This window comes from Stigmatopora nigra, chromosome 23 (genome assembly GCF_051989575.1).
Source record: "Stigmatopora nigra isolate UIUO_SnigA chromosome 23, RoL_Snig_1.1, whole genome shotgun sequence".
NCBI classification, from domain to species: Eukaryota; Metazoa; Chordata; class Actinopteri; order Syngnathiformes; family Syngnathidae; genus Stigmatopora; species Stigmatopora nigra.
Genome location: NC_135530.1, coordinates 6,053,155 through 6,077,967, shown reverse-complemented (window position 1 = coordinate 6,077,967; position 24,813 = coordinate 6,053,155). Strand labels below are relative to the sequence as shown.

The following is a 24,813-nucleotide window of genomic DNA, read 5'->3' as shown; positions in this document are numbered from 1 at the left end:
GTATGTGGCCCGCGGGCCGTAGTTTGCCCATGTCTGACTTCGTTTCTGCACCTCAATATTACTTTAAAACCGACCTTAAGCAATACAATACTTTTTTTTAAACCTGTGCCCATCTCAAATCACTGTCACCTGTCTTATTGGCAAAATTATGCACAAAAGTGTCAGATTGAATGCAACAGAACAAAATCATATGGCTTGAGTACAGATGGAGTCATTTTTTTTTTTTGGACTGACATTAGATGACACAAAGGCGAACATCACTATAATGGCCGTGGAAATCTTTGCGGGCAAAATTGCCATTATGTACCGGAGCCAGCCTATTTGGCTTTTGTAGGAAAGGCCCAAAATTGATCCGCTATTATCTCAGTGCTTTGTGAATCAAGTTGCCTTGAGATGAGGGAGGGGGGCGGTGAGTGCTTCTGTTCCATGCAACTTATCTTAACCACAGGCCAGGTGAATAGTATACAGTGGTACCTCGAGATAGGAGCTTAATTAAATTAAAATCTTCTTGTAGCTAGAGATAATTATTTTCTAGATTTTTTTCCGTGTATCTAGAGCTAATTATTTGCTAAAATATATCTCGTATCTAGAGCAAATTATTTCCTCGAATTTTTTTCTCGCACCTAGAGCTAATTATTTGCACGAAAATTTTCCCGTTTCCAGAGCTAATTATTTGCTCAAATGTGTTCTCGTATCTAGAGCTAGAGCTAATTATTTGCTCGAATTTTTTTCTCGTACCTTGAGCTTATTATTTGCTCAAAAGTTTTCTCGTATCTAGAGCTAATTATTTGCTCAATTTTTCTTCTCGTATCTAGAGCTAATTATTTGCTCAAATTTTTATTTCGAATCTAAAGCTAATTATTTGCTCAAATTTGTTCTCCTACCTATAATAATAATAATAATAATCAGACATAGGCATTGTCGTCATCCTTGACTTGACAAAAAGCCTAATAGTAGTCACCATACCCTCAGCTGCGTATGACGAAATTGTATAGTGCTTCTCCAAAGGTCCGCCATCCCAGGCAAGACCCCTTAACTGACATATTCAGACTTGTTAGCACTCCGCCACGATGGAAACATCGCATCACCTCTAGAGCGCCATCAATCCGGCGACTGCAAGTTGCCTCACCGATGGCAACAAGAATAATCTAGAGCTAATGATTTGCTCGAATTTTTTTTCAACTCTAGAGCTAGAGCTCATTATTTGCTCGAAATTTTTCGCGTATCTAGAGCTAGATAATTATTTGCTCGAAGTTTTTCTCGTATCTAGAGGTAATTTTTGGCTGAAATTTTTTCTCGTATCCACAGCAAGAGCTAATTATTTGCTCAAAATGTTTCTCGTACCGAGAGACACAGCTAATTACTTGCTAAAAAAATTATCGTATCTATAGCTAGAGCTAATTATTTGCTCAATTTTCTTGAGCATCTCGTATGTAGAGGTATCACTGTATATATTTGTCTCAGAGTAAAAGAGTGAAGAAGAAAGTATTTTCCTTTTTGTTTTTTTTTGTTTTGTTTTTTAGCTATTGAGCCAGTGGAGTCGGAAAGGCTTTTCTGTTACTCCATGCTTGACCCTTTAAATCCCTTCCTTTCTCTTTTTCTTTTTTTCTGGCTTTTCCTCTCCCCCAATGGCAGTCGTTTTCTCCCATTGCCCAGCGACCTGTTATCATCATCATCATCATCTTGTCTGTCTGCATTTCAACTCCTCATCTTCTCACCTGCTTGTTTTTTTCCCTTAGCCTTCAACTCCCTTGATTTCTCTTGTCTATTTCCTGGCTTCCAATCAGCATCCTCTTCTTTCCTTTTCTTCAATGCCCGCATCCTCTCCCTGGGGGAGAAGTGCAGCCCTGATGAAGCGTGGAGAAGTCCGGAACAAATCAGTTTATCGATCTGGCGCCGGCCCTACGATCGTCAGCAGAAAACAAAGTGTTTATTAAGCGAAACCTTCCCGATCTGTTCGCCTACCTCGTCGCACCCGATAGATAATTCAGCAGATACTTCCCGAGGAAGCTCGACTGGTCAAGTTTCTACACTTCTTGCAAGCTGTTAAAGCCACGTCGCCAATAGTCTAAGACAGTAGTCTCCAAACGATTCCACAAAGGGCCCGCGGAGGGGTGCAGGATTTCGTTCCAACTCAACGAGACGGAGACAGCCCGGCGGAGGATGGGTGTTTACCGCAGTTCTGGGGTCCAGGGTTCGATCCCTGGTCGGTTTAAGTACTACTGTTGAAAACAGTAGATAGTTAGATATTAAACGCTCATGTATATAATTTTGAGAGCTGGTTTCAACAGTACTTAGATATTAAACAGTCCTTAGTTATTAAACAGTACTTAGATATTAAACTGTCTCTCTTAGACTAGTAAACCGCTAGTAGTTAGATATTAAACTTCTCTTTTAGATATTAAACAGTACTTAGATATTAAACTTCTCTCTTAGATATTAAACTTCTCTCTTAGATATTAAACTTCTCTCTTAGATATTAAACTTCTCTCTTAGATATTGAACTTCTCTCTTAGATATTAAACTTCTCTCTTAGATATTAAACTCCTCTCTTAGATATTAAACTCTCTCTCATGAATATAATTTGGAGAGCTGGTTTCAACAGTAAACTCTGTGTCATGTTGTCAAATGTCTGGCAACCAAACGTCCGGGCGACCAAAAGGGACCAAAAGACCGGCGACCAAAAGACCGGCGACCAAAAGACCGGCGACCAAACATCCTGTCACGCACCCAATAAGATGAAGCTTGGTCTCATGCAATACACAAGGTGGTGTCAAAACAGTAGAGCAAATAGTCGCTTTGGAGTGGAGTGTTCATTAGCCATCCGTGTGCCCGTAGAGCTTAAATTGGGCCTGAATGGCGTACAGTACGATTGCATTACAGGCTCCTCTGAAAAAGAAACATAATTTGATTGAAATGGAAAACATTGCCTCCTCGTGCTGAAAATACATCAGCACTGATTAGATTATGAAGTGTGGCGGCAGAGGGGGAGGACGTTACTTGATGGCGGGCCCAACGCAAACAAAACACTCCAAGTCAAATGGGAAAGAAAAAGCAGAGTTGGATTTTGACTGACGGACCCAGTGGAGCCATGGCATTCCCAGTTGCGTGGCTCTTTCAGGCTTTCCCCATAATCAATCAGCCATTAATGGAGTAAGTGGCTGTGGAAGGGATATTAAATGTTAATTGCTGCAAGGTATTGATAACGCTCATTGATCTGGCGGATAATTGCAGTCAGTGGAAACAGAGATACATTATTTGAGCCCCAGCCACTTCTGTCACAAGTGCTAAACAATGATGAATGCTTTTGCAAAAGAGATGTGCTTCTCTTGGTGCTGCTTTCCTCCGGGGAATATTGGAAGAGCGCCCCCTGCCCCCACCCCCTCCACTTTAAAGCGCTCCTTTGCTTTCTCTCTCGCCGTCTGGAATTATCTCGCCACTTCTTATTGACGTGCTTTTTGTTGCCGTTTTTCCATAAATCAACTATTTTGCCCTGATTGGATTCGGATTGAGAGCAAGGCGGTCGTTATTGTCTTTTTTTAAAAAACTTTTTTAATGGATATGTTCACAGTTTATCTGCGCCTTCAATTGCAAAGATGGTTCTCATTGTTGAATCATTCGCCATTCCATAGTCGTGCTCGATATTGAGTTTATTCTTCCTTTTGTTGGAAGAACAACCTAAGCAGGCCCTGCCAAGACATGATCAGACTTAAAAATGAAATAGGAATCACGTAGGTACTGCAAGCTGGAGGACGAAAGGCACAATGGATTATTAATCGGCCAAAGATGAGGAAAAATGCATCTTGGGTTCATTTTTAGTTATCTTTAACATAATATTAAAGGATGGAAGATGCTGACCAGGATGATGTCCATCATGGACAGCACCTTCCACCCCCTGCATGAGTCTGTGGAGTCCCTCCGAAGCTCTTTCAGCAATAGACTGCTGCACCCTCATTGCAGGAAAGTGCCCTTCTGCAGATCCGTCCGCCCGTCAGCTGTCAGGCTCTTTAACAAAAAAATGGCTGTGTTAAGACCTACCGTATGCATGCATGTATATCTATGTGTATGCATATATGTGCTTATATGTTGGTGTATGTATAGGTATAGGTATTGGTATTGGTATTGGTATTGGTATTGGTATTGGTATTGGTATAGGTATAGGTGTAGGTATAGGTATAGGTATAGGTATAGGTATTGGTATAGGTATAGGTATAGGTATAGGTATTGGTATAGGTATAGGTATTGGTATTGGTATTGGTATAGGTATAGGTATTGGTATTGGTATTGGTATAGGTATTGGTTTAGGTATAGGTATAGGTATAGGTATAGGTATTGGAATTGGAATTGGTATTGGTATTGGTATTGGTATTGGTATTGGTATTGGTATTGGTATAGGTATTGGTATTGGTATTGGTATTGGTATTGGTATTGGTATTGGTATAGGTATTGGTATAGGTATTGGTATAGGTATTGGTATAGGTATTGGTATAGGTATTGGTATAGGTATTGGTATAGGTATTGGTATAGGTATTGGTATAGGTATTGGTATTGGTATAGGTATTGGTATAGGTATTGGTATAGGTATTGGTATAGGTATTGGTATAGGTATTGGTATAGGTATAGGTATTGGTATAGGTATTGGTATAGGTATTGGTATAGGTATAGGTATTGGTATAGGTATAGGTATAGGTATTGGTATAGGTATTGGTATAGGTATTGGTATAGGTATAGGTATAGGTATTGGTATTGGTATAGGTATATTTTTTTCAGCAACACAGTTATTTATATACATATTTATTCATGTGTTTATTTATCAACTTACTTATTACCTATCCATTTATGTCTAAAATGACTATTTCTGCATCTTCACCCTCTGGCTACTGTGACAACAAATTCCCCGAATACGGGATGAATAAAGTTATCCAATCAAATCCAATATGAAATACAAAGAGACATCGGGCACATCTTTGGCGTTACTTGCAAGTGAGAATCCATCTTGGCCCATCTTGGATATTATTCTAAAAGACTGAATTCATCCTCTGCCAATTTAAAACATCCTATCAAAACAATTACAAGGTTATCTATTTGATCCAATTGCATAAACGTTAACTTAAGGTTGGGAAACAACTGCAACAACAATTGCATATCATGTCTTCAAAACAACAATTAAGGTCGGAAACCAAAAACAACTGCATCTATTTTAAAACAGTATGCGTGTATTTTCGGATGTCAATTCGATTATCTCCATCTGCTCAGGAATGCAAGTCAAAGCAATGTAAGAGTCCTTCACAGATCTTCATTGCGGACCCAGATCAACAGTCCTCGGAGCTCGGGACTGAGTGAGATGTCAGGTCAATAGGTCAGGTCAGAATAGGGCAAAACAATTAAATGTCCTTGGAACCAGCTGCAGGGGGCAGTGTCCTTCGGTAACAGTTATACTGAGCGTTTGTCCGCTTATAATCATACCTGTCAACCTTTCCCGATAACTACCCTTATAAATGATTATTTCCCGTACAAACCCCCAAAAAACCTTAGAAACACCGTACGACGCTTGTTTACTCGCGGTAACTTGTTTCTTACTAGGTGGCTTCTCCATGCTTGCTTCTACGATATTTACTCTATGTATATCTACGCATGCGTATGTCATCCTTTATTGATTTTGCCGTATGCACCGCTAAAAAAATACATACAATTGAGGATAATTTTTGCTGGTATACCGTGACAATAGTAACGAATCGATGACAGTAGGGTCGTTGGCTACCGGCCTACGAGACTATCTGGATTTTAGCCAAAACAGTCTTATTGAGATCGGTTTTCATAAATATTGGCGATTTTTTTTAAATTTTTAAAATGTTTTCCTCGTTCAAAAGTCGGGTTACAGCGTACATTTCACGATTGGAAATGGTAAAAAACGTAAAAAAAAATACGTATAAAACGTACAAGTTGACAGGTATGTATAATATTAATATTTCAAATATACATATAATGACTAATATTCCACACCTACATATAATGATTAATGCAAACATATATAATAGTATTCCAGAATAACCCCAACAGTACGTTTTTGCACTAGCGCAGGTTATGTTAAATTCAATTTGGCACTACTCTTGATAGTAATGTCGACTATTCTTGCTTTTTTTCCTTGGTTAACACCATTGGATGTCTAAAATGTCTATACTTGAGTGACTGGGACTTGGAGAAGACAGGAATAGCTGACGGTTGGTTACGGATCAACCTTTTGCTGAGTGGAAAACGACAGCTTGGAACTCGTGGTGACGTTGTTGCACGTGCGGCTTGGAGAGTTGCATCTCTGCAAGGAATTGGCGGGCTCTGACAAGGCAAGCGTTTCACATAGCCTGAATAATGCATGGCCTCCGAGACGTCAGGCTCGCTCTTTCATACCGCACCATTCCTAGACGGGGATCAATAACACTTAGAAACTACTTTATAATGAAGGTGATGCTAAAATTCCATCAACTCCTCCTCTGCCTCTTGTTCTTCACTCGATGGCGGATTAGTGATCTACTTTCTTGGAGTTAGCTGAGAACATTTGTCAAGGCAGCTTTCGGCAAAGTTGTAAGGACGTCCAGTCCTTTTTCAATTGACATTATTTCTTTCTTTGCCATTTCCGCTTGTTGCCGCTGGTGCTCGTCGTGCTGCCATCCCGTAAGCTTAGCGTGTTAGGGCGTGCCGCACCTGCTAATCGTGACCGGACGTTTGGTCCCCGGTCTTTTGGTCGGCGGTCCTTTGGTCGCCGGTCTTTTTGTCGCCGGTCTTTTGGTCGCCAGTCTTTTTATAATTTTTAAAAAAATCTAAGTACTGTTTAATAGCCAAGTACTGTTTAATATCTAATATCTAAGGACTATTTGATATCCAATATCTAAGTACTCTTTGATATCCAATATCTAAGTACTGTTTGATATCCAATATCTAAGTACTGTTTAATATCCAATATCCAAGTACTGTTTAATATCTGATATCTAACTACTGTTTAATATCTAATATCTAAATACTGATTAATATCTAATATGTAAGTACTGTTTAATATCTAATATCTAAGTACTGTTTTATATCCAATATCTAAGTACTGTTTGATATCCAATATCTAAGTACTGTTTAATATCCAATATCTAAGTACTGTTTAATATCCAATATCTAAGTACTGTTTAATATCCAATATCCAAGTACTGTTTAATATCCAATATCCAAGTACTGTTTAATATCCAATATCCAAGTACTGTTTAATATCTAATGTCTAAATACTGTCAAATATGTAATAACTAAGTACTGTTGAAACCAGCTCTCAAAATTCTATTCATGAGAGTTTAATATCTAAATATCTACTGTTTTCAACAGTACTTAGATAGTACACAGTACTTAGATATTAAACTCTCTCTCTAAGATATGATTATATAATTTTGAGAGCTGGTTTTAACAGTAAACTCTGTCACCATTTGACCAGCGACCAAAAGACCGGCGACCAAACGTCCGATCACCGAAAAATACTGCAGGATTGTTGTTTTTTCAGTTGACATTACTTCTTTCTTTGCCATTTCCGCTCGTTGCCACTGGCGCACGTCGTGCTGCCGTCCCGTAAGCTTAGCGTGTTAGTACGTGCCGCACCTGGTAATGCGGGTCCTTGAAACGCTCGGTGTAGAGGCGCCAACGCCTCCGAATCGCTTAAACTACGTTCCAGTCATTGAGAACCCTCTACCAAACATTGGAATCACTGGTTCCCGGCGCAGAGCGCATGTGTAAGGAATCCTATGTCTGCGGACAGAAGGGCTCTTCGCTCTTCACCGCTGTGAGGTTAAGGGTGAAGAAGCAATCATGCGGCGTAAATGTGCTTTGGGAGTTCATTAGAGGTCCATTACGCTCTTTGAGTGACATCATTCGCTGGGAGGGCAGACATACGTAGATGCTCTGCGCTTCCTTTGGTGAGTGCATTCCTGATGGGATGGGATATCTCCAGTGTCAACTTTGTCCTGGGGAGAAAGACCTGGCTTGGGAGATATAGACCAGCCTTGTTTACAGTTACATCGAGACTGCTTTCCCCCTCATCTCCAACTTCCTAAGCCTGTGTCCACTCTTATTTGTTTTTCGTGTTTTACAGCCCCTCTATCTTTTTTTAAACGACATTTTAATATTTCTTAATAGATTCCTTTTTACTTTATTCAGTACTTTATAAATTTTACTTTATCTTGTACTTTATACTTTACTTAGTATTTTTTACTTTACTTTGTACTTTTTACTTTACTTTGTACTTTTTACTTTACTTTGTACTTTTTACTTTACTTAGTACTTTTTACTTTACTTTGTACTTTATATTCTTTACTTTACTTTGTAATTTATACTTTTTACTTTACTTTGTACTTTGTACTTTACTTTGTAATTTACTTTGTACTTTACTTTGTACTTTACTTTGTACTTTACTTTGTACTTTACTTTGTACTTTACTTTGTACTTTACTTTGTACTTTACTTTGTACTTTACTTTGTACTTTACTTTGTACTTTACTTTGTACTTTACTTTGTACTTTACTTTGTACTTTACTTTGTACTTTACTTTGTACTTTACTTTGTACTTTACTCTGTACTTTACTTTGTACTTTACTTTGTACTTTACTTTATACTTTACTTTTTACTTTACTTTGTACTTTACTTTGTACTTTACTTTTTACTTTACTTTGTACTTTACTTTGTACTTTACTTTGTACTTTACTTTGTACTTTACTTTGTACTTTACTTTGTACTTTACTTTGTACTTTACTTTGTACTTTACTTTGTACTTTACTTTGTACTTTACTTTGTACTTTATACTTTTTACTTTACTTTGTAATTTATACTTTTTACTTTACTACGTACTTTATACTCAACTTTACTTTGTACTTTATAATCTACTTCACTTTGTACTTTATACTTTTTACTTTACTTTGTACTTTATACTTTTTACTCCACTTTATACTTTTTACTTTAATGATGAGTGATGAGTATTTTAATACCTTAGTCCTTTTTTTCTCTTTATGTTTCATATGTACTATTCACGGATTGACTTTTTCATATATATCGTATATTGTGCTGACCCGGCCCGTTTGTCAAATTTTTAAAGCCAATGTGGCCCCCGTCGGGCTGAAAAGTTTGCCCACCCCTGTCCTAAGCACTTGTATGCTTCCTGAGGTGCTAACCTCCTTGAAGCTGGCTTCATTCAAATGTGCGACCGCTATCAGGGAAACCGTCCTGTTGTCAACTTATGTGGGTGAGCGCTAAGAGAGGAGATTACCAGAGTGGACCGTAACCCGCAGCCAGAATCTCATTATTCACCCTCATTGGTGTTAAGTGGGGAGAAAGTCAACGAATCTTACTTGGGTTCTCTCCTCTCCATTCTGGAGGTCGTTGTGAGCTTAAGCCCCCTCGGTCAGTTTGGCATAATAGAATAATGGCATAATTAATTTGATGGGATATATAATTTCCAACCCCTCCCCCACTGCATCATTAGAAATGGCACAAAGGCTTAACTTTGGCTGTAATTAGCTCTCCGTGGGTTGTAATTTTCTCACGGTGAGGTTTTTTTTTAATGGCGCCGCTTCGGCCATCAGGAGTTTGGGCGAAGTTAACTATTAATTGGCAGACCTGTGCAATTCGATCAAGTTGGATAATCATATTGGGCGTGGATTGTTTGGCATTTATTCTCTATTGATCCCCAGAGGAGCATCTCATTTAAAGTCGTACAGGACATTTTGGAACAAGTTTGTGTCTGGCGTCGAGAGCTCCCCCGCAGTCAATTAACTCTTCATCACCCTCCACTGTTAACACAGCACATGCATGCCTGGGCGTCCATAATAGACTCAGCTGGCTAGCTTTAGCTCAGTGGTCGTGAACCTTTCATTTGACTACACATTGTTAGGCTGTTGCTAATCAATTGGTATCAATGAGATTATGCATGCGGAAGAGTAATGAAAAACTAAATTATGATTAAAGTGGTGCTAGAGCAGACATGGGCACACTACGGCCCACGGGGCACATCCGGCCCGCGGGGCGGTTTAATCCGGCCCGCGGGGCGTTTTAATCCGGCCCGCCGACGTTGTCCAAATGTTTTTTTTTCAATTTTTTATTTATTTTTTTGTTTTTTTTTATCCCCAAGATGGCGCCGTCATGCGGAAGCCAGTGGCAGTAGCTCTATCCACTCTTATTTGTTTTTTTGTGTTTTTCTAGCTTTTTTAAAATTACATTTTAATATTTCTTAATACTTTATACTTTTGACTTGACTTTGTACTCACTTTATACTTTATACTTTAATGATAAGTGATGAGTATGTATAATGGCTATAATACTTGAGTACTTTTTTCTGTTTATGTTTCATATGTACTGTTAACGGATGCACTTTTTTATATGTATCGTATCTTGTGCTGACCCCTCTGTAGGTCAACACCAGTGTCGCTACTATTGGTGCATTCGGGACTCCGTTCTCTCACCAGTAATTTGCATATTTTGCCTCTCAGGTTAGTGGAGAGCCATATGCACCCATGGAAAGAGCCATATATGGCTTTAGCTTATCCGCCACCCACGCCACTCTAAGTCATCTCCAATTGAAAAGGAACGGCGGTGTACTATATTATTTTTGCAACGCGTCCGGTGGCCGCACCGTGCTGCTGACCAAAGCGCCCGGTTTCATATCTGCGTGCAATTTATTTGAATTTGTCATCTCAATTGATCCAGAGCCTTTACTCGCCGGGCTCAGATACTCGCTAAATGACTATCGACGGCCAAGTGTTTCAAAAATGCATTTGGCAGACCACCGGCTCTATTGATGAGCGCACATTAAAAAAATGTATCTGCAAAATCAATGACGGGCAAGTAGAGGAACAACAGCGAGTGTTTGCTCTCCGTTCGTTGTTTTTTTTTGTTTTTTGTCTCCGAGCGGCAACCACTGCTGGCGCAATGCAGTAAATGAGGGGAGGTGGAGTGTTCGGGTGCGCGTTTGTGCACGCACGGGTTTACCGTCTCCATAAATCCCACCCGTAGCATTGCAGGCGTGAACGCCGCCGTCTCGGGATGCTGACCTTTTCTTAGGACTTCTTCTGTTTTATCTCAGCATGATACGGCGGAGATAAATCACGGGGATGTGAAAATGCCAAATGCCCTTGTCGTTCCCGCGCTTCTCCGTTCTTAATGAAGTTTGGGTTGCGGTGTGGATTTACAAGATGGCTACCATGACCGGGAATTGGTCGCTGGTCTTTTGGTCGCCGGTCTTTTGGTCGCCGGTCAAATGTACTTAGATATTTACAGTACTTAGATATTAAACAGTACTTGGATATTAAACAGTACTTAGATATTTAACAGTACTTGGATATTAAACAGTACTTAGATGTTAAACAGTACTTAGATATTAAACAGTACTTAGATATTAAACAGTACTTAGATATTAAACTCTCTTTTAGATATTAAACTCTTTCTCATGAATATAATTTTGAGAGCTGGTTTCAACAGTACTTAGATATTAAACAATACTTAGATATTAAACTCACTCTCTTAGATATTAAACTCCCATCTCATGAATATAATGTTGAGAGCTGGTTTCAACAGTACTTAGATATTAAACTCTCTCTATTAGATATTAAACTCACTCTCTTAGATATTAAACTCCCATCTCATGAATATAATTTTGAGAGCTGGTTTCAACAGTAAACTCTCTGTCACCATTTGACAGGTGACCAAAAGGGACCAAAAGACCGGCGACCAAAAGACCGGCGACCAAAAGACCGGCGACCAAAAGACCGGCGACCAAAAGACCGGCGACCAAAAGACCGGCGACCAAAAGACCGGCGACCAAAAGACCGGCGACCAAAAGACCGGCGACCAAAAGACCGGCGACCTAAAGACCGGCGACCAAAAGACCGGCGACCAAAAGACCGGCGACCAAAAGACCGGCGACCAAAAGACTGCCAAACCAAAAGCGCACCGATGGCTACTGATTCCATTACACCGTCGGCTAGTCCACAAGCGGCGGGATCCAGGATAAAAAGTCAAGCCAAGTTATTATTGATGACTGATGTAGCGGTTCTCGCCCATTTTGACTAACCGCTCGTGGTGATTGGGAAAGGCGACGGCCAATCACCACGTGACGTAAATACCAAGCGTCTCGGAGTTAGCCGTGCATTGGGATGCTTGTTTTGACGGTAGCAGTTTTACCGTCCTCATTTCATGACTGGCTGGACTTTATAGAGGAGATGATGGAAGGTGTGTTCTTGTAGATCACGTCCTCTTTACTAACCCACGCCGGTCGGCTCCTTTATGTGTCACTTTGTCTCTACGATACGGCCTGGTAAAATGGATGTAATGATAAATATAGCTCCAGCCAGATTGGGAGTGAGGTCGAACTTTTGACGCCCGAAAGCAGCGCCAGAAGGATGATGGGTTTAGATCAGAGGACGTAATTTGTCCTGAGAGGGTTTGATTCTACCTGACATGGGAGAAATATGGAAAATGGTCCTGCCAATGCGGAATGTTTGTTGCGCTTTGATATTTGAAAGAAGAAAAAGACAATTTGTCCATTTTAATATTAGTGTCTGAAAGCCAACACGATCGTGACTGGACGTTCTGTCGCTGGTCTTTTGGTCACCGGTATTTTGGTCACCGGTCTTTTGGTCACCGGTCTTTTGGTCACCGGTCTTTTGGTCACCGGTCTTTTGGTCGCCGGTCTTTTGGTCGCCGGTCTTTTGGTCGCCGGTCTTTTGGTCGCCGGTCTTTTGGTCACCGGTCTTTTGGTCGCCGGTCTTTTGGTCGCCGGTCTTTTGGTCGCCGGTCTTTTGGTCGCCGGTCTTTTGGTCACCGGTCTTTTGGTCCCTTTTGGCCGCTGGTCTTTTGGTTCTATTTTGGTAGCCGGTCTTTTGTTCCCCGGTCCTTTGGTCCCCGTTTTTTTGGTCCCTTTTGGTCGCCGGTCTTTTACTGTTGAAACCAGTTCTCAAAATGTGTTGTTTAATATCTAAGTACTATTGAAACAAGCTCTCAAAATTATATTCATGAGAGAGAGTGAGTTTAATATCTAAATATCTACTGCTTTCAACAGTACTTAGATAAAAAAAACTCTCTTTCTTAGATATTTAACTCTCTCTCATGAATATAATTTTGAGAGCTGGTTTCAACAGTTAACTCTCTGTCACCATTTGACGGGCGACCAAAAGTCCGAGCACCAAACAAGAAGCATAGATAATAAACAGCAGCAATACGGATAAGAGCCTTGTGTTATGTGAAAATGCAAAACCAACCGGCAAAACCTTGGATTATTCCCTAGAAGTGCTCCAATGGAGCTCATGGTTTCTATTTTCATTCAGAGCAGACGGTGGATGGCTAAATTGTAATTCAAGGGGACTTGTGAGACTTCATTAGGGGACAAAGAAAGGACTTGAACTCGAGCCTCGCTACCTTGAGGATTGTCAGGTGCGCGACAAAGGGGTCATGGGTCAACGTGCATGGCTTCCTCTCAAAGGACATACTTAAGGAGTGCCGTCGTACCCGCTCGACATCCACGTAGCAAACAAAAGGCATCAATGTGACGAACGGCATCGTAAAGACGGAGCCGGGTCCGAACAATCCCCTGGAGGCTGTCTGTGTTTGCGTGAGATCGGCAGAAAAAAAACGCCCTTATCTGGCCTATTACGGTCCTTGCGCTTTGCATCCCAATGTCCTAATCTATTCCTCATTAAAGCTTAACGCAGCAGTTAACGCGGCCCACGATAGCATCACGCCGCGCCGAGGCCTGCGTGCCGCTGATAACGCCCGCCGAAGCAATAGAAACGGCTTGCCAAAACATGGCAGCATCCGTAGAAATCCAATCTAAGCGCCAAGTGTTGATTTTTCAAGGGGTGGCGCTCCGCATTTGAGCTGAGTCGCGACCCGACGTTTGATTGCCGGTCTTTTGGTTGCCGGTCTTTTGGTCGCCAGTCTTTAGGTCGCTGGTCAAATGTACTTAGATATTAAACAGTACTTAGATATTAAACAGTACTTAGATATTAAACAGTACTTAGATATTAAACAGTACTTAGATATTAAACAGTACTTAGATATTAAACAGTACTTAGATATTAAACAGTACTTCGATATTAAACAGTACTTAGATATTAAACAGCACTTGGATATTAAACAGTACTTGGATATTAAACAGTACTTAGATATTAAACAGTACTTAGGTATTAAACAGTACTTAGATATTAAACAGTACTTAGATATTAAACAGTACTTAGATATTAAACAGTACTTAGATATTAAACAGTACTTAGATATTAAACTTTCTCTCTTATATATTAAACTTTCTCTCTTAGATATTAAACTTTCTCTCTTATATATTAAACTTTCTCTCTTAGATATTAAACTTTTTCTCTTAGATAGTAAACTTTCTCTCTTAAATAGTAAACTTTCTCTCTTAGATATTAAATGTTTTCTCCTAGATATTAAACTTTCTCTCTTAGATATTAAACTTTCTCCCTTAGATATTAAACTCTCTCTCTCATGAATATAAATTTGAAAGCTGGTTTCAACAGTAAACTCTGTCATCAAAACACCGGCGACCAAACGTCCCAGTACCGAGTTGAGCACATCAAACCGGCACTTCCGACCTGTTCTCTTTTTTTCCCCCAAAAGTACACAACTTTAGCGATGCTTGCCACGAGAAATAAATAAATAGAACACTTAATTAAAAACCCCTTGTCAATCTGTCGCCAGCAAAAAGCGGTCGCGGGAATGAATAATGGATTGCGGGGTGGAAAAAGAAGATAATGGAAGGGAGCGGCGAAACCATGATTGACGTTGACAAGGTAGATGTTAGACGTTGGACAAAAAGGGTGATCAACATTCACGGGGTTTTCCGAAAGCAGCCTAATTACGAAGCCACTGGCAAACAACGCTTCTGAACGGTGATGAAGCTTTTACTTAACTCTGTGGCAGGGAACGCTGGCGTTTCTTTGATTTTCTGCTCGCAATTGAAATGAGCCTGCCACTTGTCGGTGCAGCAATTCTTTCGCCCGACTTTGGCGTAACTGGCGGTGAATTGTGAATGAGAATGCTTGCTTGTCTTTGACCAGTATAAGGTGTAGTCCGGGGGTGGGCAAACTTTTGGGCCCGGGGGCCACATTGACTTTAAAAATTTGACAGATGGGCTGGGTCAGCACAAGACACGATACATATAAAAAAAGTGCATCCGTTAACAGTGCGTATGAAACATAAACAGAAAAAAGGACTAAAGTATTAACATACTCATCACTCATCATTAAAGTTCAAAGTATAAAGTACAAAGTCATATCAAAAGTACAAAGTAAAGTAGACTATAAAGTACAAAATAAAGTAGAGTATAAAGTACAAAGTAAAGTAAAAAGTATAAAGTACAAAGTAAAGTGGACTATAAAGTACAAAGTCAGGTAAAAAGTATAAAGTACAAAGTAGAGTATAAAGTACAAAGTAAAGTAAAAAGTATAAATTACAAAGTAAAGTACAAAGTAAAGTACAAAGTAAAGTACAAAATACAAAGTACAAAATAAAAAGTACAAAATACAAAGTACAAAATACAAAGTACAAAATACAAAGTACAAAATACAAAGTACAAAATACAAAGTACAAAATACAAAGTACAAAATACAAAGTACAAAATACAAAGTACAAAATAAAAAGTACAAAATACAAAGTACAAAATACAAAGTACAAAATACAAAGTACAAAATACAAAGTACAAAATACAAAGTACAAAATACAAAGTACAAAATAAAAAGTACAAAATACAAAGTACAAAATACAAAGTACAAAATACAAAGTACAAAATACAAAGTACAAAATACAAAGTACAAAATACAAAGTACAAAATACAAAGTACAAAATACAAAGTACAATGTTTAGTCAAAAGAATAAAGTACAAGGTAAAGTAGAGTATAAAATACAAAGTAAAGTAAAATTTATAAAGTACAAAGTCAAGTAAAAAGGAATGTATAAAGAAATATTAAAATGTCATTTAAAAAAAGATAGAGGGGCTGTAAAACACGAAAAAGTACAAAGTAAAGTAAAAGGAATGTTTAGTCCTTTTCTTTCAATTTATGTTTCATATGTACTGTTAACGGATGCACTTTTTTATATGTACCGTATCTTGTGTTGACCCGGCCCATCTGTCAAATTTTTAAAGTCAATGTGGCCCCCGGGCCCAAGACTGTAAACTTTACAGTCATTTTTGTTGGAAACAAAATGTCACCCGTCTAGCAAATATGAAATTGTTGACTTTCTGTTTGTGTCACTCAACTAACTTCATCTGAGTTGGAGGAGCCATCATGGTGTTATGTTCCCTTTTAGACTCGGTGTCAGTGATTAATGTAATCGGCGACGCTGCGTCCCGCCTCCAAATGAGTTTGAGATTGACAGTCCGCTTTATTAGACTCCGTGCGGACTGATGGCACCTAATTAAAACTGTCACCATGGTAGCCGTCACCAACGCCAGAAGACGACACCCTGTTGTTGTGCTTGTGTGTCACATATGTTCACTTGGTAGGAATTTTGCATTTAGCACTCGGAATGGTGGAATGTGTCCTTGAATAGTAGCCAGCTCTCATTTTTTCTTTCTCATTCTTCAAAAATGTTGGAGGATTTCACGCTGGTGAACTTGCTATGAAATCCTGTGATGTCTATTAATGTTAATGTGAGACAGATTCTTGGTAATGTGCACGGCGTGGGTGTGATGCCCGTCAGATCGGGGTAAGAATGGCTTTGGGTTGATTTCACGGTATGAAGCGATGTGGGAATATCTGCAGGCGGTGGAACCGATTCACGTATTCGTCTGAGGAGGAAAAAAAAACATACATTTGAACCTGTCTCGTCTTGTAGTGCAGAGTTAAATGACGTGAAATACAGACGCTCCCCTACTTACGAACATTCAAGTTACGAACAAACGGTACATACGAACATGTCTGCAAATTGCGTTGATGTCAAAAATTGTTGGGTAAGTTCCTTTTTGTATTGCGCGCCTTTTTCCGAGTTGTGCTTATTTCCGCCGCTAATACAGACGCCTGGCGCTGTGAGAGCTCAGCTCGACCAGCATCAGCCTTCCTCTGCCCAGTTCGTTGCAGTGCGGAAGTGCTTGACCTTTTTCATTGCTATCATTAAATATCTGGTGCATCCATTATTCAATATGATTGGTGAAAAGTGAATGGCTAAAATGTGAGGGAGGTGCAAGGAAGAGAGGCAAGTCATTTCATTTGAAACCATAGTGGCAATAATAAAGAAGCTTGATGCGCGTGAGAAAGTGGTGAGTGTTGCACGGGAATACAACTTGAATTGTTCCACCGTCAGTACCATTTATAAACAGAAAGATGGAACAGCAGGTCCCAAACATTGAACCTTGCACAAAGCTTGCAAATCAATTGAATGATGCCATACAATGCTACCGCATCATTTATGATGAAAAAAAAAGAAAACAATCGTCATTAGGTAGCTTCTTTCAACCAGTTTCTATTAAATCTCTCTCTGTATGTATTCTCTCCATTTTATTAAAAGTTTTTTTTCAATACAAACCAATACTGGTTACTTATACAAGCCTTAAACATACAAATGCACTTATATAAACCTTCAAGATACTTATATAGGCCTTAAACATACATTATGATACAAAATATAACACTGAATCAATTTCAATTCGAACAATTTCAATTTATGAACAAATGCTCGGAACTTAACTCGTTCGTAAGTACGGTAGAGTCTGTACCCAAATTCTGCATGAGGATGTATGGAGGAAGCCGTCAGGTTTGTGTTTCCCACTACTTTTTTCCCCCCATGCTCTCCATCGGGGAAATGCTTTGGACAGTGGCAATCCGGCTTTGACTGGTAATCTGGTCAGGCCATTAGTGCCCGTTAAGTGTTTCGGTCCCGGTGTCACCTCTGGTCTGTCAGTGGCAATTTGGTGCGACACCGGCTTCCCCATTCCAGAGTGTCTCGGCTCTCCAATTCTAACAAAGCGCCATTTCTATCTACCGTCCTTTTTTGGGGGGGCAGCGCGTTAGCCGACACCCCTGATCGATAACACCTAATGTGGAGTAAATGGATAAACTTGCCTGCCACCGACCCCTGAGCACCCGCCGGTCTGTCATTGGCTTCTTCTTCTCTACTTTTTTCAATTCTTGCTCCGAATGGCCTTTTCTCATGGGAAGAATCAGCACTAAAGTGGTTGTTTTGGGGGCCAGGCTACTTCCCGGTTGCTTGGATTGATGCTGGCTAATGTCAAGTTGACAGAAAAAGGTCTGTTCTTTGTCAGTCTTTAGAGAATGGCGACTAGCGTTAACTTTTATGTGATGATGAAAGAGTGAAATCAGGCGCAAAGTGGAGATGCGTGTCAAAAGGTGCAAGATGGCTTTGTTGACCTGGATTAAGCGGAGTGATGCCAATCACACACTTGACGAAACAATTTGTCCTGACTTTATCCTGGATGCTTTCTGTTGTTATCCTGTCTTGGCTTTCCTTCTTTATATATATATATATATATATATATATATATTTTTTTTTTTGACCCCACTTTGCCATCACTGTAATTAGGTGCTCGGACGTTTGGTCGCCGGTCTTTTGGTCGCCGGTCAAATGGTGAGAGTTTACTGTTGAAACTAGCTCTCAAAATTATATTCATGAAGGAGAGAGTTTAATATTTAGGGGGAGGGAGTTTAATATCTAAGAGAGAGTTTAATATCTAAGTACTGTTTAATATCCAAGTACTGTTTAATATCCAAGTACTGTTTATTGTCCAAGTACTGTTTAATATCCAAGTACTGTTTAATATCTAAGAAAGAGAGTTTAATATCTAAGCACTGTTTAATATCTAAGTACTGTTTAATATCCAAGTACTGTTTAATATCCAAGTACTGTTTATTGTCCAAGTACTGTTTAATATCCAAGTACTGTTTAATATCTAAGAAAGAGAGTTTAATATCTAAGCACTGTTTAATATCTAAGTACTGTTTAATATCCAAGTACTGTTTAATATCCAAGTACTGTTTATTGTCCAAGTACTGTTTAATATCCAAGTACTGTTTATTGTCCAAGTACTGTTTAATATCCAAGTACTGTTTAATATCCAAGTACTGTTTAATATCCAAGTACTGTTTAATATCCAAGTACTGTTTAATCTCCAAGTACTGTTTAATCTCCAAGTACTGTTTAATCTCCAAGTACTGTTTAATCTCCAAGTAATGTTTAATCTCCAAATACTGTTTAATCTCCAAGTACTGTTTAGTCTCCAAGTACTGTTTAGTATCCAAGTACTGTTTAATCTCCAAGTACTGTTTAATCTCCAAGTACTGTTTAATATCCAAGTACTGTTTAATATCCAAGTACATTTGACCGGCGACCAAAAGACCAGCGTCCAAACGTCCGGTCACGGAACAGACAGCACGTGCCAACTCTGCAATAAATAATAACCTTGATTTTCATGACGAGATGACAAAATACAAAACTATACAATATTAGGCATCCACTCGGATGACCTGGGGTCACAGATTTGGACTTGTCTCATCGCCAATGACACAAAAAGAGAAGTGTATATGTACATAAAAGATTTGATCTAAAAAAATAAGTCTTTCAGGACCATTAACCAAAACAGTCCGCCCTTTGACGCATGGGTTTCTCGTTCCAAGAAGGGATGATAATGACAGGTCCCGTGGTCCAATCCCGGGCCGTTTTGAGGCCGTAATCGTCGGTGTTCTGCTCTTTAATTGCCAAGGTGCCATTTTCATGATTAAGAAGCCGCCCGACAGCCGACGCCTAAAAGCACTCATTACTCTTGGGCAATTCATTAAAATAGCAATGTGGAGTCTAATGAAAAGAAAATGTGTGCATACTACGGCAGAGTTAATGTCCACAGATCATATTTGCTACGATTCAATTCACCGATTATCCATCAATTTCATTGCCTTTGCAGCTCGGAGGCACTGCGCTGTTTTATGGTGATGTGTGCTTATTCCCAATTCTCCTGATGGAAAAAAAAGGGAACAATTTCCGCTTGGCGTAATGCAATGCGGAATGACTTGATTTAATGAATATATAAAAGGAACGAGGAAGGGGCATGGGGGTGTCCCCTATTTTTTTTTTTTGAAGATTAGCTTCGTCTACATCGCCGTTTTGTGCCGAGGGGGGATTTTATTTGTTTTCTATGAATACACAATCATTTCTCAAGATACAAGTTGATTTTGTGGCCACTGCACCCAAAGAAAAAACCTTTTGATATTACCGGCGCGTGTTTTTTTTTGTTGCTTTTTTTCAACAAAAAGGTGAGGCACCCTGGGGTTATCCACGAATCCCAATTACCGAGCCACTTCCTTATCTAGGCTCCGTTCTCAATCCGCCTGCACAGTCAACAATCAACAGCTCTTAATGAATTCACCCGCATTATTTGCCAGGTTTAATGGCCCGAGACCCCAAAGCTTCGTCTCCAAATGACACAAAGCAAGTGGCTAAAAAAAAAAAAGAAAACAAGGCAGTTCTCATTTCCTGCGATTTACTTTTTTTTAACCCCCGCGCCAGTAAATGGAATTGAAATTAAATACCGGCAATGTGGGTGTGTTTTTTTTTTTTCTTGGGCAGGTTGTACAGGGAAATAAGACGGGGAGGCGTGAGTCATAGTGAGCATATCACAGCACGCCATCAGAGACACGCTTTTGAGCTTTGAAAAAAAAAAGCGTCCTTTGCGTACTGTCAGAATAAAGCGCTCTTCACTATTCATCTTAATCGCTTTGCTGTCTTTTTAAACAAAGGAAACACTTCCTATTAGACCTCAATGTTTAATCCCACTTCTCAGTGTAGTTGACGTTTCACAAAGGAAAAAAAAACAAAAAAAAACAAGCACCTTTGACAGCTAAATTCTTTGCACGTTTTTGAAATAAAAAAAATTCAAAAAGCATCATTTTATTTTCTACAAAAGTGCACTTTTGGGTCATATTTGGAATGTTCTTTTGGTCCCTTTTGGTCCCTTTTGGTCGCCTGTCTTTTGGTCGCCTGTCTTTTGGTCGCCTGCCTTTAAATGTACTTAGATACTAAACAGTACTTGGATATTTAACAGTACTTGGATATTTAACAGTACTTAGATATTTAACAATACTTGAATATTAAACAATACTTAGATATTAAACAATACTTAGATATTAAACAGTACTTCGATATTAAACAGTACTTAGATATCAAACAGTACTTAGATATTAAACAGTACTTAGATATTAAACTCTCTCTTTTAGATATTAAACTCTCTCTCTCTTAGATATTAAACTCTCTCTCTCTCTCTTAGATATTAAACTCTCTCTGTGAATATAATTTTGAGATCTGGCTTCAACAGTAAACTCTCTGTCACCAAAAGACCAGTGACCAGAAGACCGGTGACTAAAAGACCGGTGACCAAAAGACCGGTGACCAAAAGACCGGTGACCAAAAGACCGGTGACCAAAAGACCGGTGACCAAAAGACCGGTGACCAAAAGACCGGCGACCAAAAGACCGATGACCAAAAGACCGGCGACCAAAAGACCAATGACCAAACATCCGAGCACCCATTCCCTCTATGAACGTGAGGAGTCAATTAATGGCTCACGTGACCACCTTTACCATTAGCTCTTTTTAAATATGCATGAGCCTCCCCAATAGGCTTCTGATGGCCCAGAGTTACCACATCTGAGTTTTCTGCCAAATGCAATGAATGTGCGCCATGATGCCAGGTAGAAGGTCGGTGACATTTTGGACCGACGGTGATTGATGTGTTTTTGAAGGGAGACGGCCGAAAGAGTCAAAGCTCTTTCTTTTGTGTGCGTGCGATGGGCGATATGCCGTGGACTGCCTCATCATGAACTGTCTAAAAAGTAGAGCCTTCAAGTGAAGCCGGCCGGCCGGCACCGACTTCCATTTGGTCTAGCGCTAATATTAGCTCTAAACGTATTTCAAGCTTGAGAGATCGGCGGAGGAATGACTGTCAAATGTCAGACATTTGAGTTTCCCCTCCTCAAATTTTCTATTTGACCGCCATTCTTCCTGTCAAGGTGACATTTTGAAAAGTGCACTTCCGTCTACGCTCCGTCAATCGCCTTTCCCTTCCCGTCCGGCGCAACATAACGAATCCCGGCGCCGAGAGATCCAGGTTTTGTGCCATTGACGACGATAGACGTCAGTGCAAATTTGAAAAGCCCCACTTTATCTTGTATTTTGGAGCACCCAACTCGGGTTTAAAATCCTAAAAGCATTTCAATGTGACAATTGAAACAATCAGCACTCGGTCTACGTCTTCATTAACGGCCAATTTGGTCTTCAATGTAACCAAAATAAATTTGAAGGTAGAACACTGGGGAATTCCACCTCCAGAGATATGCTATTAGTAAGGTTTTTATTTATTTTTTGGAAGATAAAAGCCTTACTAAACTATGTTGTTTTTGATGAAAAAAGCCTTACTATACTATGTTGTTTTTTGAACAAAAAAAGCCTTAGTATGTTATGTCGTTTTTTGAAGAAAAAAGCCTTACTATACTATGTCGTTTTTTGAAGAAAAAAGCCTTACTATACTATGTTGTTATTTTAAGAAGGAAGCCTTATTAAACGACATAATATACTAAGGCTTTTCTTCTTCAAAAAATGACATAGTATAGTAAGGCTTTTTTCACCAAAAAACAACATAGTATAGTAAGGCTTTTTTCACCAAAAAACGACATAGTATAGTAAGGCTTTTTCTTTAAAAAACACAGTATAGTAAGGCATTTTTCTTCAAAAAACAACATAGTATAGTAAGGCTTTTTTCTTCAAAAAACATAGTATAGTAAGGTTTTTGTTCAAAAAACAACATAGTATAGTAAGGCTTTTTTCTCTTTAAAAAAACAACATAGTATAGTAAGGCTTTTTTCTTCAAAAAACGACATAGCATACTAAGGCTTTTCTCTTCAAAAAACGACATAGTATGGTAAGGCTTTTTCATCAAAAAACGACATAATATAGTAAGGCTTTTCTCATCCAAAGTCGACATAGTATAGTAAGGCTTTTTCAAAAAACGACATAGTATACTGAGGCTTTTTTCTTTTAAAAAACGACATAGTATACTGAGGCTTTTTTCTTTTAAAAAACGACATAGTATACTAAGGCTTTTTTCTTTTAAAAAACGACATAGTATAGTAAGACTTTTTTCTTCAAAAAACGGCATAGTATAGTAAGGCTTTTTTCTGCAAAAAAACACATAGTATTGTAAGGCTTTTTTCTTTAAAAAAACGACATAGTAAGGGTTTTTCTTCCAAAAACGACATAGTATAGTAAGGCTTTTTTCATCAAAAAACGACATAGTATAGTAAGGCTTTTCTCATCCAAAGTCGACATAGTTTAGTAGGGCTTTTTTCTTCAAAAGAAACACATTATAGTAAGGTTTTTTTCTTTTAAAAAAACAACGTAGTATAGTAAGACTTTTTTCTTATAAAAAACGACATAGTATAGTAAGGCTTTTTTCTACAAAAAACGGCATAGTAAAGTAAGGCTTTTTCTTAAAAAAAACACATAGTATTGTAAGGCTTTTTTCTTAAAAAATCGACATAGTATAGTAAGGGGTTTTTCTTCCAAAAACGACATAGTATAGTAAGGCTTTTTTTCATCAAAAAAAAAAAACGACATAGTATAGTAAGGCTTTTTTCTTCAAGTAGAACACTGAAGAATTCCACGCTGGGCGCCACCAGGTTGCTTGCTCAATGAGCCTATCGGACGTTTAACTTGACCTGCACCAAGGGCACCTTGACGAACGCGCCGTAAACTGGATTGTCAGGTGTCGGTTGGCAAGCCGAGCACACATTGTCTTCCACTACATGAGAGGAGTAATAAAAGTCTTCTCTAAGGAAACTCGCCATGCGTATACGTTGATAGTTTCAATGTATATGTGCATACAAGGCATATATGTCCCCTTTTTGTCTCAACAGGCATCCAAAGGTGGGTCGTTTGGAGTCAAAAGGTCCACGGCGATCATATCAATGTGGAGGAACACCCATCAGGTCGCTGCCCCTATTTCTTCGTCCAACCGTCCATTATCTCCACTTCAGTAGCCTGAAAATGAGGCCTCCATTGCTGCTGCTTCCCATTGCTCCCAGTTGAATGGCTGCGAAATGGAGATGGGATGCTCGGTGAGTCAGTTCAATCAAGCTACACGTATTGCTCTCTTTACTGCGCTTCTAATGACACAAAAAGTATAGTAAGGCTTTTTCCCTCAAAAATCACATAGTATAGTAAGGCGTTTATCCTAAAAAATGGCATAATATAGTAAGGCTTTTTGCCTCAAAAATTGGCATAGTATAGTAAGGCGTTTTTCCTAAAAAATTGGCATAATATAGTAAGGCTTTTGTCCTAAAAAAAGGACATAGTATAGTAAGGCTTTTTTCCTAAAAAAATGACATAGTATAGCAAGGCTTTTTTCCTCAAAAAAATGACATAGGATAGTAAGGTGTTTTTCCTCAAAAATTGGCATAATATAGTAAGGCTTTTTTTTCCTAAAAAAAAGGACATAGTATAGTAAGGCTTTTTTTCCTAAAAAAATCACATAGTATAGTCAGGCTTTTTTCCTCAAAAAAATGACATAGTATAGTAAGGCTTTTTTCCTAAAAAAAATGACATAGTATAGTAAGGTGTTTTTCCTCAAAAATTGGCATAATATAATAAGGCTTTTTTCCTAAAGAAAATGACATAGTATAGTAAGGCTTTTTTTCCTCAAAAAATGACATAGTATAGTAAGGCTTTTTTCCTCAGAAAACGACATAGTATAGTAAGGCTTTTTTCCTAAAAAAAATGACATAGTATAGTAAGGC

The 24,813-nt window shown here is 39.0% G+C and overlaps 1 long non-coding RNA gene across 2 annotated transcripts in view; it reads left to right on the top strand.

The window, feature by feature from the left end:
* Positions 1-24,813, top strand: part of LOC144181309 (uncharacterized) — a 46,691-nt gene that overhangs the window by 16,631 nt on the left and 5,247 nt on the right. For both annotated transcript variants that reach the window (XR_013324653.1, XR_013324654.1), the window contains one exon: positions 23,935-24,135. This is a non-coding gene — a long non-coding RNA (uncharacterized LOC144181309). The remainder of the gene's footprint in view (positions 1-23,934; positions 24,136-24,813) is intronic.